Source organism: Bubalus kerabau, chromosome 13 (genome assembly GCF_029407905.1).
Source record: "Bubalus kerabau isolate K-KA32 ecotype Philippines breed swamp buffalo chromosome 13, PCC_UOA_SB_1v2, whole genome shotgun sequence".
Lineage (NCBI taxonomy): Eukaryota > Metazoa > Chordata > Mammalia > Artiodactyla > Bovidae > Bubalus > Bubalus kerabau.
In genome coordinates, this window is record NC_073636.1 from 10,976,070 (window position 1) to 10,990,076 (window position 14,007).

Below are 14,007 nucleotides of genomic sequence, written 5' to 3' on the forward strand. Positions count from 1 at the left end.
CAGAAGGATCCACATAAACCCTCAGATCACATTACTCAAACATCTGGTTCCCATTGCTCTTAGTATAGCCTCTGTGTCTTAACATGGCTCACAAGATGCTACCTAAGCTCCTAATCTTTAAAGCCTCACCTTCTCCCTCCATGCTCTAGCTATTGTTTATTTTTTATTTGTTTATTTATTTATAGTTCATCAAATTTGGCAAGTTCTTTTTCATCTCAGGACCTTTGCCAGAAGTACTCTGCCTGGGGAACCTTCTACAGACTTCCTCCTAATTATTATCTTTCAATTGTCTGCTCCTTCTCACCTTTAGGTCTTATAAAACCTTTCCCTCCATCTCTGCTTTTTCCTTTCTCTGATAGATTGCATTTTCAAAGATGATCATAAATAAGATCCACATATCACCCACCTTTCGATGGTCCAAGACACTGCGCTCTGAAGGCATTCCAAATATCCTCAAAAGAGCGCCCCCAGGAGAAATAAGCTTGACCACCATACCATCACCAAGTTTCTCCTGAACTCCGAGTCAGCCATGAAGGAGATAGAAGGCAACAGCTCACTTATGTTCACTGAATGTCAAGGCCAGTAGGCACCAGATCAAACAGGCTGTGCAGATGCTTTATGACCATGATGTGGCCAAGGTCAACACTGATTAGGCCTGATGGAGAGAAGAAGACACATGTTCAATTGGCTCCTTTCTATGATTCTTTAGATATTGCCAAAAATTGGGATCATCTGAGTCCAGCTAACTAAATATAAATTTTTTACCATAAAAAAAAAGGTGACCATAATGGTAACTCCTTCCCACAAACTTTGTACACTGTGAATTTGCCATTCCCATCCATACCATGAAATAGAATCCAGTTTCCTTTCAGTTGAATCTAGGCTGACCTTACGATTCACTCATAACCAAGAAGAAATTGTTAAAAGTTCTGTTGTATGACTCTCCAGTCCAAGGCCAAAAAGACCATGAAGTTTCTACCTAATTTTCTTGAGATGCTTAGTCTAGGGTTATCTGGCCCCTATGTTGTGTGTGTGTGTGTGTGTGTGTGTGTTAGTCCCTCAGTCATGTCCAGTTCTTTGTGACCGCATGGACTGCAGCCCCACCAGGCTCCTCTGTCCATGGGATTTTCCAGAGTGGGTTGCCATCGCCTTCTCCAGGGGATCTGCACAACCCAGGATTGAACCCAGGTCTCTTGCATTGCTGGCAGATTCTTTAATATCCGAGCCACCAGGGAAGCAGACCCTATGTAGGAAATCCAATTGCCTTGAAACCACCAGGCTGAAAACACCATGCCTGGGCACTCCAATTGACAGTCCATTGCAAGCTCAGTCTTTTAGCCACTCCTCCTTCCAGACATTTGAGTTCAGCTGCTGGGATCCTTTAGAGCAGCCCTCTCACCAGCTGAGTCCCGTGGAGTGACAGCAGCACCTCCCGAAGGAGAAGAAGAGCTACAGCCACATCCTGACTCGGAATTCCTGACCCACAGAATCCATGAGATACAATCAAGCAGTTGTTTTAAACCATTAAGTTTGGGGGTAGTTTGTTATCCACAGTAGCTACTCACAACTCACAAATGTTGACTTACTAGTCTGACAGCTCCAAGACACCAGAAGCTCCATCAGGGCAGGTGGCACCTCAGCAGTTAACATAGGAAGCGCAATGTGGTAGGTGGTCAATAAAGGTAAGAGGACCCCAAAGCCTGAGTGCTCAGACTTCTGGGCTACCCTGTACTGAGGGGAGCCAGGGAGGAGCTCTTGTCTTAGCCACTTGTAATGGAACCTGACATTTGCAATTTCAGGCATGAGGAAATAACTTAGAACTAATTTTTTTCAGGCTTCTATGCTGACCAGTCTTATTTAGCACCTTCTACTGAAGTGACAAAATGTATTATAAGCTCTATTAATATCTTTCAGGAGCTGAAGTAATTTGGTAATTCTAAATGTCAGAAAGTAGCTTCATATTAAAGCTGAAAAAAAAAAGACTGTGATTAAAAGGACACTATTCAATATCAGTAAGAGATAAACACTATATTTTTTATTTTTTTCGCCATCCATTTAAATAAACTCATTAACCCATGTGATGATGTTCTGCCAGTGGATATTGAAGAAATTTACAATGGTTGAACTGACCCACATTCACCTTAAGCAAAATAGAATAGGAAGTACCAGCTTCATTTACATAATTGTTTTGGATTCCCCAGACAGAAATAATTTCCACGGTTGTCTTGTCTGAACATAATCTGCAATTTAAACTGGAGGCTTCATTTTTTTTTTCTTTCAACTTCCTTGTGATAAGAATCCTAACTGTCTCATGATGTTAAATCTTGCCTGAAATGTTTTATACATATCCTGGTCTTTTGTTTCAAGATGACTCTGACCACTGTAAAATTAGAATGTGAGCATGACACCTCTTTATTTCCTCAGAACCCTTCTCTGAAGGTATGTGGGAATGCTACCAACCACTAATTCTTATCTCAGCTAAGTTTCAAAATATTTTCTTACACACTATTCTTACATAGGTGCTTAAAAAATCTGGGATTAAATTATTCAATGAAGGTCACTCAGAAGGTAGATCATGTATTAATAGTTATAAATTCATTACTTTGATTTTCCCTTTCAAGAGAAATGATCTCACATACACAGCCTCTCATGTACTTAAAAGTAGTCTGTAATTGTGAGGCTGCTTTATAAAACTCTTTTGAACCTTCTAAGAATTAGTTCTCAGAGATGGTTTAAATTAGTGCATAAGTCAGGATGGGTTGCTGCTGCTGCTGCTGCTAAGTCGCTTCAGTCGTATCTGACTCTGTACGACCCCATAGACGGCAGCCCACCAGGCTCTGCCGTTCTTGGGATTCTCCAGGCAAGAACACTGGAGTGGGTTGCCATTTCCTTCTCCGATGCATGCAAGTGTTAGGCTATGCCACATTACCAAATATCCCCTAAATCTTAGTTAATTATCTCTTGCTTATGTTACATGACCAATTTGAATTGACGTTTGTGGTGGGGGGAGTTGTCCTCTGATTTCTGTAGTCACTCGTGGACCTAAGCTTGACAGAGGTCCCATCTCGAACATGTTTCTAAGATCACAGAGACAGAAAAAAGGACACTTAGTAAATTGTGCACTGGCTTTTAATGCTGCTGCCTGAAAAGTGATACATATCTCATGTCCTCATGCTTTGTTGGCCAAAGCAAATTACATGGTCATGCCAATTTGCAAGAGTGCAAAAAAGTGGAAGCCCTTCATGAGACAAAGAACCAGCATGTTTGTGCATAGTTGCAATGACTACCAAAAACTAGAAGGTGACCTGGGACCTCACAAACAACTAGGCAATCTCTTGTCACGAGGGAACAAAAAGTCTGGACTTTCTCACTCTCACTTAAGACTGATAGCCAAATGCTCAGGGGAAGGCTATTCAAATAAAGGAGAGTTTCAGAATAAATAGCACCTCTTGGAAAGAAATAATTGATTTGTGTTTTCATTGTGTGTGCATTGCCGAAGGATTGATGTTTTTGAACTGTAAAGTTGGGGAAAACTCTTGGGAGTCCCTTTGACTGCAAGGAGATCAAACCAGTCAATTGTAAAGAGAATCAATCCTGAATATTCATTGGAAGGACTCATGCTGAAGCTCCAATACTTTGGCCACCTGATGTGAAGAGCTGACTCATTAGAGAAGACCCTGATGCTGGGAAAGACTGAAGGCAGGAGGAGAAGCGATGACAGAAGATGAGATGGTTGGATGGCATCACTGACTCAATGGACATGAGTTTGAGCAAGCTCTAGGAGGTGGTTAAGGACAGGGAAACCTGGGGTGCTGAAGTTCATGGGGTCGCAAAGAGTTGGACACAACTGAGTGACTGCACAACAACAACAAAGTTTGCATAGGAAGAAAATATTCTGTCTCCAGAGTTAACTATTGTGGAACGCTGGATAGTAGACCAAACACACTCTTAAAGAGGAAATGTTTAGGGTCTTGCAACCTAAAATGTGGTACCAGCAGCATGAGCATTTCAAAATGTCAGTTCTCAGCCCCTATCTCAGCTCTACCAAATCAAAATTTGATTTTAACAAAATGGTGAGGTGATCCATGTACACGTTAGTATTTGAGAAGCACTGGACTGATTAGGACATCTAGGGTATGCCCATGAAATCAATGACATACTATGCTTGAAATTATATAATTGAAATTAAATTTTCCATTTTAGAAATTTTGATTTTTAAATTATCATAGGGCTCAAGACTCAAAAAATTTTACAGCATTGAATCATAGAAGCAAAACCTGCTACACTTAATAATTTTATCTGCATAGCATCTTGCTTGTTAGGTGGGCCTCATGGGACTGGCATCTTATTAATATTTTTCCAATCTTGAAGGGAATGGCAGTCCTGTGATGTTACTTAGTGGACTTCAAGGAGAGGTCAGAATACATCATACAGATGCACAACTTATACATAATGATGAACAGCAAAGAAGTTCAGGTTTTCCCCCACAATTTGCCAAAAAAGTAAAAGTGAAAGTTGTTCAGTCGTGTCCAACTCTTTGCGACCCCATGGACTACACAGTCCATGGAATTCTCCAGGCCAGAATACTGGAGTGGGTAGCCTTTCCCTTCTCCAGGGGATCTTTTCAACCCAGGGATCGAACCCAGGTCTCCCATATTTCAGCCGAGCCACCAGGAAAGCCCAGTCATTGAATCTACAAAGGCAAACGACTGCTTCCAAACTGTAAGGAATCGTATGACAGTATCTGACAGTATCATACTGACACCCATACTGACATACAATCGTATGACAGGAAACCGACAGTATCAGAGCCTGTCTCAGATTCTACCTATTCTGGGGAGAGGGTCTTATTCTCATGTATGTGAAAGACATCTTATTATTAACAAAGTAGTACATATCAGAGGTGATAGTCATCATTTATGGGTTTTTTTTCTTTCCTAAATATAAGACTATTTCCAAAAAGAGTAAAACAGAATGACTGAAGTGAAATAAAAAGAAATGGTTGCACAAAATGATTTCCTCCCTGAATCAAGGGGTTGGGTAGTTTTAGGAAGTTTCAGACTACATAATCCCAACAACCTAGGAAAGTTAAACCTGATTTGAGGCTCAACAATAATGCCTCAATTTGTTTAATGCTTGTTGTGAAAATAATTTCACTCTACATAAATTTCTTAATGTAATCACCGTCTGGGGAGAAAAAGACGATACAAGCAAATTGTCACAGATTTTGTGGTTCTATGTAACATAAATAAGCCAAAATTTATCCACCAGTTTTATGATGCATTTTCCTTTAAACATGGCTCCATCTCAAAATTACTGCAGCAAGATACTGAAAACACTAATGAGAAACATAAAACACGTGCAGATAAGCTACAAAAATGCTTCTGTATTCAGAGTTACCAAGAGATGCCTCAGTTAGCCTTACAATATAGATATCTTGACACAGTTTTATTCCCAACTGTTGGTGGTAATTTTTCTGCTACCCTTAAAATAAGAAGTTTCATCATCAGTAGCTACATTAAGCTTAGCTAGTGTTATAGTGTTGCTTCTGGGCTTAGTTTGATAAAAAATCCTCTTTCACAGTAAAGTAAATCATGTTGCCTAACTGAAATTTGAGATACTGGACTCAGCAGAACTCAGAGCAAATCCATTTGTTCTTCTGGGATTTTTTTAAACACAAGTTTTTCAGAAATACACTCACAGACATAGAAAACTAACTTTATGGTTATCCAAGGCAGGGAGAGGGACAAATTAAGGGTTTGGGATTAATAGATACACACTACTATAGAAAAAGATAAACAACAAGGACCTACTCTATAGCAGGGGGAACTATATTCAAGAGCTTGTAGTAACCTGTAATGGAAAAGAATATTAAAAAGATATTTGTGTGTGTGTATATATATATATATATATATATAACATATACATATATGACTCATTTTGCTGTACACCTGAAACTAACAAAACATTGTAAATCAACTCTTCTTCAAATTTTTAAAGTGAATTTTTGACATTTGACCCTCTCAACAAGTGAATTTTGCTATAACGGAGTGATGGTTGCTTTACAGTACAATTTTGGGTGTTATAACACTCTTAATATAGTTATGTAGCCAGGTGGTACAGTGCTTCTCACAAAACCAGTAAAGCTCCTATCTCCCCACCTTTTTTTTCCCAGTCCTTCTTTCAATGATTGTTTTCTCCGAATCACTAGGGAAACCATTGCAGACCATTAAAAGGCTATTGAAAAGCCCACAGCAACTGCCCAAGGACAGGAAAACGCACTGGCTCTCTCAGAACTTGGGAAGGAGCCTGCAGATCATTGCCACTGAGGTGACCTTAGAAGATTTTCTTCTCACAGTATAATATATAGTAGCCATTGTTCAGTGGTTAACAGAACACCACAGGCCTCTGTCTTTAGGTCTTGTCATGATCTGTGCGAGGGCTGGAAAAGAATTTTCAGACAAGAGGTGGAATTTAGAGCTGGGACGCTGTTAGAACTGCAGGCTGGATCCAGGGAGAGCCGAAGCCTTTCAAGGGCTGTGTGTGTGTGTTAAGTTGCTTCAGTCTTGTCCAACTCTTTGCAATACTATATACTGTAGCCCATCAAGTTCCTCTGTCCATGGGATTCTCCAGGCAAGAATACTGGAGCGGATTGCTGTGCCCTCCTCCAGGAGATCTTCCCAACCCAGGTATCGAACCTACATCTCTTATGTCTCCTGCATTGGCAGGCGGATTCTTTACCACTGGTGCCAACTGGGAAGCCCAAGGTGGCTATAGCCTCATGACAGAGAAAATTCCTGCTGGAAAGGTGATTGATTAGGATGCTATAGGGTGGATAATAGGGTGGGTGTTTTACCTCATATGGGGTCAGGGAAGTGGCCAGTTTAGATCTGGAGGTTCACTGCAACAGTTGCTATGGGGCTTGTTCAGTTCCACAGATTTTCGTCCTGTGACCCTGGTACAGGACTCCCACACTCATGACTTTGGTATAGGGCTCCACAGGTCTCTGCATTTCCTGTGGTATTTTCTGCTCTGGTAGAGTGTCTTTGCAAAGTCTTATCTTACTCTTTTTTAAGTTATAATGAGCTCTTAGCCAGAACCACTTACATAATAAAGTTTCACCCTCCTCATTATCATCAAACAGAATTAATTAATTGCTCAGATGCAAAAATTAATGCGCAGGGCAATTTGTCTTTTGCTATTCAGAGTGGTTTTATTTAGTTTATATTCTCTTTTAATGAGTTAAGGATATTCTTTTTATTCTTCTCATAACTCCTTCCCTGAGGATTGTTTACATTCTTTTAAATTTTTACATCTAAGTAATAAAACAATGCTTTTCTGTGACTGCATAATATTATTTCCTACACTTGTGCATCTTCCTAACACATCACATTTGTTCAGTGTTGCCTAATGAAACTTCATTCACTTACTCAATACATATCAGCCACTTTCCTAATTACTTAAGGTACTTGAGTGAACGTGTTATGCAAACACCAGTCCATGTGCCCAACACACAGTGAGGCACAACAATACCAAAATGATGGCTTTGAAGCAGAGAAAGGTTTATCAAGGGTCCCGAAAGGAGATGGGTGACTCGTGCCTTAAAACTCCAAACTCCCTGGAACCTCTCAGCAAAGCCCCTTCCTAGGAAAGGTGAGGGAGGGGCGTGGTTAGTTGCTGCAAATTTTTTGGTGTCAGAGCCTTTGTTCGTTGTTTTTTAAAGAACCATTTTTTTTTTTTGGTCTTTATTGAATTTGTTACACTATTATTTCTGTTTTATGTTTTGGTTTTTTGACCAGGAGGCATGTGGGGTTTTAGCTCTCTGACCAGGGATTGAACCCCTACCCTCTGCATAGAGAGTGATGTTGCTTAGTTGTGTCCAACTCTTTTCGACCTTATGGACTGTAGCCCACCAGGCTCCTCTGTCCATGGGATTTTCCAGGCAAGAGTACTGGAGTGGGCTGCCATTTCCTTCTCCAGGGGATCTTCCCAACCCAGGGATAGAACCCTGGTCTCCTGTATGGCAGACAGATGCTTTACTGTCGAGCCACCAGGGAAACCTCAGGATCAGATCAGATCAGATCAGTTGCTCCGTCGTGTCTGACTCTTTGTGACCCCATGAATCACAGCATGCCAGGCCTCCCTGTCCATCACCAACTCCTGGAGTTCACTGAGACTCATGTCCATCGAGTCAGTGATGCCATCCAGCCATCTCATCTTCTGTCGTCCCCTGCTCCTCCTGCCCTCAATCCCTCCCAGCATCAGAGTCTTTTCCAATGAGTCAACTCTTCACATGAGGTGGCCAAAGTACTGGAGTTTCAGCTTCAGCATCATTCCTTCCAAAGAAATCCCAGGGCTGATCTCCTTCAGAATGGACTGGTTGGATCTCCTTGCAGTCCAAGGGAGTCTCAAGAGTCTTCTCCAACACCACAGTTCAAAAGCATCAATTCTTCGGCACTCAGCTTTCTTTACAGTCCAACTCTCACAACCACACATGACCACTGGAAAAACTGTAGCTTTGACTAGACGAACCTTTGTTGGCAAAGTAATGTCTCTGCTTTTCAATATGCTATCTAGGTTGGTCATGACTTTCCTTCCAAGGAGTAAGCATCTTTTAATTTCATGGCTGCAGTCACCATCTGCAATGATTTTGGAGCCCCAAAAAATAAAGTCTGTCACTTTCCACTGTTTCCCCATGGGACCGGATGCCATGATCTTAGTTTTCTGAATGTTGAGTTTTAAGCCAGCTTTTTCACTGTCCTCTTTCACTTTCATCAAGAGGCTCTTTAGTTATTTGCTTTCTGCCATAAGGGTGGTGTCATCTGCATATATCAGGTTATTGATATTTCTCCCAGCAATCTTGATTCCAGCTTGTGCTTCCTCCAGCCCAGCGTTTCTCATGATGTACTCTGCATATAAGTCAAATAAGCAGGGTGACAATACACAGCCTTGACGTACTCCTTTTCCTGTTTGGAACCAGTCTGTTGTTCCATGTCCAGTTCTAACTGTTGCTCCTTGACCTGCATACAGATTTCTCAGGAGGCAGCTCAGGTGGTCTGGTATTCCCATCTCTTGAAGAATTTTCCAACAGTTTGTTGTGATCCATACAGTCAAAGGCTTTGGCATAGTCAATAAAGCAAAAGTAGATGTTTTACTGGAACTCTCTTGCTTTTTCAATGATCCAGTGGATGTTGGCAATTTGATCTCTGGTTCCTCTGCCTTTCCTAAATCAGCCTGAACATCTGGAAGTTCACGGTTCACATACTGTTGAAGCCTGGCTTGAAGTATTTTGAGCAGTACTTTGCTAGTGTGTGAGATGAGTGCAATTGTGCAGTAGTTTGAGCATTCTTTGGCAGTGCCTTTCTTTGGGATTGGAATGAAAAATGACCTTTTCCTGTCTTGAGGCCACTGCTGAGTTTTCCAAATTTGCTGGCATACTGAGTGCACCACTTTCACAGCATCATCTTTTAGGACTGGAAATAGCTCAACTGGAATTCTATCACTTCCACTAGCTTTGTTTATAGTGATGCTTCCTAAGGCCCCCTTGACTTCATATTCCAGGATATCTGGCTCTAGGTGAATTATCACACCATCATGATTATCTGGGTCATGAAGATCTTTTTTGTACAGTTCTTCTGTGTAGTCTTGCTACTTCTTAATATCTTTTACTTCTGTTAGGTCGATATCATTTATGTCCTTTATTGTGCTTATCTTTGCATGTAATTTTCCCTTGGTATCTCTAATTTTCTTGAAGAGATCTCTAGTCTTTCCCATTCTATTGTTTTCTTCTAATTCTTTGCATTGATTGCTGAGGAAGGCTTTCTTATCTCTCCTTGCTATACTTTGGAACTCTGCATTCAAATGGGTATATCTTTCCTTTTCTCCTTTGCTTTTCACTTCTATTCTATTCACAGCTATTTGTAAGGCCTCCTCAGACAAACCATTTTGCCTTTTTGCATTTCTTTTTCTTGGGGATGGTCGTGATCCCTGCGTCCTGTAACAATGTCATTAACTTCTGTCCACAGTTCTTCAGGCACTCTTTCTATCAGATCTAATCCCTTAAATCTATTTCTCACTTCCACTGTATAATCATAAGGGATTTGATTTAGGTCATACCTGAATGATCTGGTGGTTTTCCCTACTTTCTTCAATTTAAGTCTGAATTTGGCAATAAGGAGTTCATGATCTGAGCCACAGTCAGCTCCTGGTCTTGTTTTTGCTGACTGTATAGAGCTTGTCCATCTTTGGCTGCAAAGAATATAATCAATCTGATTTCGGTATTGACCATCTGCTGATGTCCATGTGTAGAGTCTTCTCTTGTGTTGTTGGAAGAGGGTGTTTGCTATGACCAGTGCATTCTCTTGGCAAAACTCTGTTAGCCTTTGCCCTGCTTCATTCTGTACTCCAAAGCTTTCTTTACATTTCTTTCTATTCCCAAATTTGCCTATTACTTCAGGTAGCTGTTGACTTCCTACTTTTGTATTCCAGTCACCTATAATGAAGAGGACATATTTTTTGGGTGTTAGTTCTAGAAGGTCTTGTAGTTCTTCATAGAACCATTTAACTTCAGCTTCTTCAGCATTTCTGGTTGGGATATAGACTTGGATTACTGTGATATTTAATGGTTTGCCTTGGAAATGAACAGAGATCATTCTATCATTTTTGAGATTGCATCCAAATACTGCGTTTTGGACTCTTACTGACTATAATGGCTACTCCATTTCTTCTAAGCAATTCTTGCCCACAATAGTAGATGTAATGGCTGAAGATCCAGGCAAAGTATAGGGCTAAAGATCCAGGCAAAGTGGACTGTGTTTGTATTTCAAGGACCTGATAAGCATTAACTTCAAAGTTTCTCCTAGTCATATTTTAATTTCTCAGGGTTTAAAAAAACTTTTTATCAAGCCAGCTTTCCCTAACTTCATATGCCAAAAGAATCAATTTTTTTTAACTTCAAGAGTTTTATCTTAACCAATTTTCTCAAGAGTCTAAAGAATACTGCTGCCATACTTTGTCCAAAAAAATCATCTTTCTTTTTTTGTCATAATTTCATAGCTAAAATTTTTCTTAATGAATTGAACCTAAATGGCCCATTTTACATAAGGCAACAAGAGTACCAATCATACAAATGGAATATACACTCACAGACCAAACGACAGATCTATCATAAACCCTCTCTGAGAGTTACTGGTACGGAGTCCCAAACGAACACTTGCCCAACACAGATGATCCTCAATGGTAGCCTGATGTCAGAACCAATTGTCAAAATACCCAAATGACACTCAGTGCTCACAAACGGTGCTCAGCGGTAGACAGACGTCAAAACCAATTGGCAAGAATGCCCAACTAGCACCTCATGCTCACAAATGGTCCTCAACGGCAGACAGACATCATTCAGAACCAATTGGCAAAAGTGCCCAAATAGCAGTCAGTGTTCACAAATGGTCCTCAACATCCGACACACATCAGAACCAACTGGCAAGAATTCCCAAATAGCACTGGCACTTACAAATGCTCGTCAATGGCAGATAGACATTAGAACCAATTGGCAAGAATGCCCAAACATAGCTAGAACTCACAGATGGGAATGGTGCCTGTGTGCACACCAGTGAACTTACCTGGCTTTGGAGCTCATCAGCTCAACCCAAATGCAAAGTTCCATGTTACCAAGGAAAAGTGTAAGTTGGCAGCCAGTGCTGAGGGGAGAAACAGGGAGGATCCTCAAAACAAATGATTTTTGCAGCTGCTAGGAATGTCCCCCAAATTCCCTACTTGGGTTAGCTAGCCATAAGCAGCACCAGGCTCATATACTGTTATGACCACAGCGCTCCTCTGGAAGACCCAGGACAGCCAGGTGAGGGCTAAGGAAAATAGGGTCCAGTTCTGTTTCAATCAGAGGGCCCCCAACTTATGATCATCCAACTTATGATTTTTTTACTTTATGCAGATGTGAAAGTGACACACATTCAATAAAAACCAAAGTTCAAATCTTGAATTTTGAGCTTTTCCTGTACTAACAACATGCAGTAGGTACTGTGTCCTAATGCTGGGCAGCAAACCACAGCTCCCAGTTTAGAAGGAAGGAAGGGGCAGGGCACAACCATTAAAAGAATGATGTAGCCATCAAAGACACGACAAAAACTGGTTAGAAACTATGAGACCCAAGATGGCAGAAGATTCAACATCTAGTAGACCTTGCTGTTATAAGTCATTTAGTTGTGTCCCACTCTTTGCAACCCCATGGACTGTAGCCCACCAGGCTCCTCTGTCCATGGGATTCTCCAGGCAAGAATACTGGAGTGGATTGCCATTTCCTCCTCCAGGGGATTTTCCTGACACAGGGATTGAACCCACATCTCTTACATCTCCTGCATTAGCGGTGGGTTCTTTACCACTGCACCACCTGGGAAGCCCCTACTAGACCCTGGGCCTCATTATATGCTCATTGTGATACATTAGCATATGCTAAATAATATGCCCACAGCCATTATGACAGCTTCAACGCAGACTAAAAAAGTGGGCAATACCCCAAGTCCTAGAAACACCTCCTTCCCTAAAATAGTTGGATTATTCCTCCCACTTATTAGCCTATGAAATTATCTAGCCCATAAAAAACTAACCCCCCCACCACAGCTCCACTCTCACCAACTGAGAAGGACTGTATTCTGCCTGTGGAATGTCTATCTTTCTCAATAAACCTGCTTTCACGTTACCACCATGACTCTTGAAATCTTTCCTGCATGAAGCCAAGGATGCTTACTTGGTGGCCCCTCCCAGGGACTCCCTGGAGACCTGAGTTATGACCATCCTTCCATTTCCCGCCAATACAGTCAGTCATGTGACCATGAGGGTGAACTGTACCAGTACTGCTATTGTGTTTTTCACTTTCAGTGTAGTATTCAACAAATTGCATGTGATGTTCAACACATTATTATAAAATTGGCTTTGTATGGATGATTTTTGCCCAACTATAAGTGGAGGTGATGGAATTCCAGCTGAGCTATTTCAAATCCTAAAAGATGCTGCTGCTGAAGTGGTGCACTCAATATGCCAGCAAATTTGGAAAACTCAGCAGTGGCCACAGGACTGGAAAAGGTCAGTTTTAATTCCAATCCCTAAGAAAGGTAATGCCAAAGAATGTTCAAACTATTGCACAATTACACTCATCTCACACACTAGCAAAGTAATGCTCAAAATTCTCCAAGCTAGGCTTCAACAGTACATGAACCAAAAACTTTCAGATGTTCAAGCTGGATTTAAAAAGGCAGAGGAACCAGAGATCAAATTGCCAACATCCACTGGATCATAGAAAAAGCAAGAGAATTCCAGAAAAACATCTACTTCAGCTTCATTGACTACCTTCAAGCCTTTGACTATGTGGATCACAACAAACTGTGGAAAATTCTTAAAGAGATGGGAATATCAGAGCACCTGACCTGCCTCCTGAAAAACCCGTATGCAGGTCAAGAAGCAACAGTTAGAACCGGACATGGAACAATGGACTGGTTCAAAATTGGGGAAGAAGTACATCAAGGCTGTATATTGTCACCCTGCTTATTTAACTTATATGCTGAGTACATCATACCAAATGCCAGGCTGGATAGAGCACAAGCTGGAATCAAGATTGCCGGGGGAAATATCAATAACCTCAGATATGCAGAGGACACCACTCTTATGGACGAAAGCAAAGAACTAAAGAGCCTCATGATGAAAGTCAAAGAGGAGACTAAAAAAGCTGGCCTAAAACTCAACATTCAAAAAAATGAAGGTCTTGGAATCCAGTACCATCATTTCATGGCAAGCATTTGGGGGAACAATGGAAACAGTGAGAGAATATTTTCTTGGGCTCTAAAATCACTGCCCATGGTGACGCTTGCTCCTTGGAAGAAAAGTTATGACCAACCTAGACAGGATATTAAAAAGCAGAGACATTACTTTGCCAACAAAGGTCCATCTAGTCAAATTATGTTTTTTCCAGTAGTCATGTATGGATGTGAGAGTTGGACC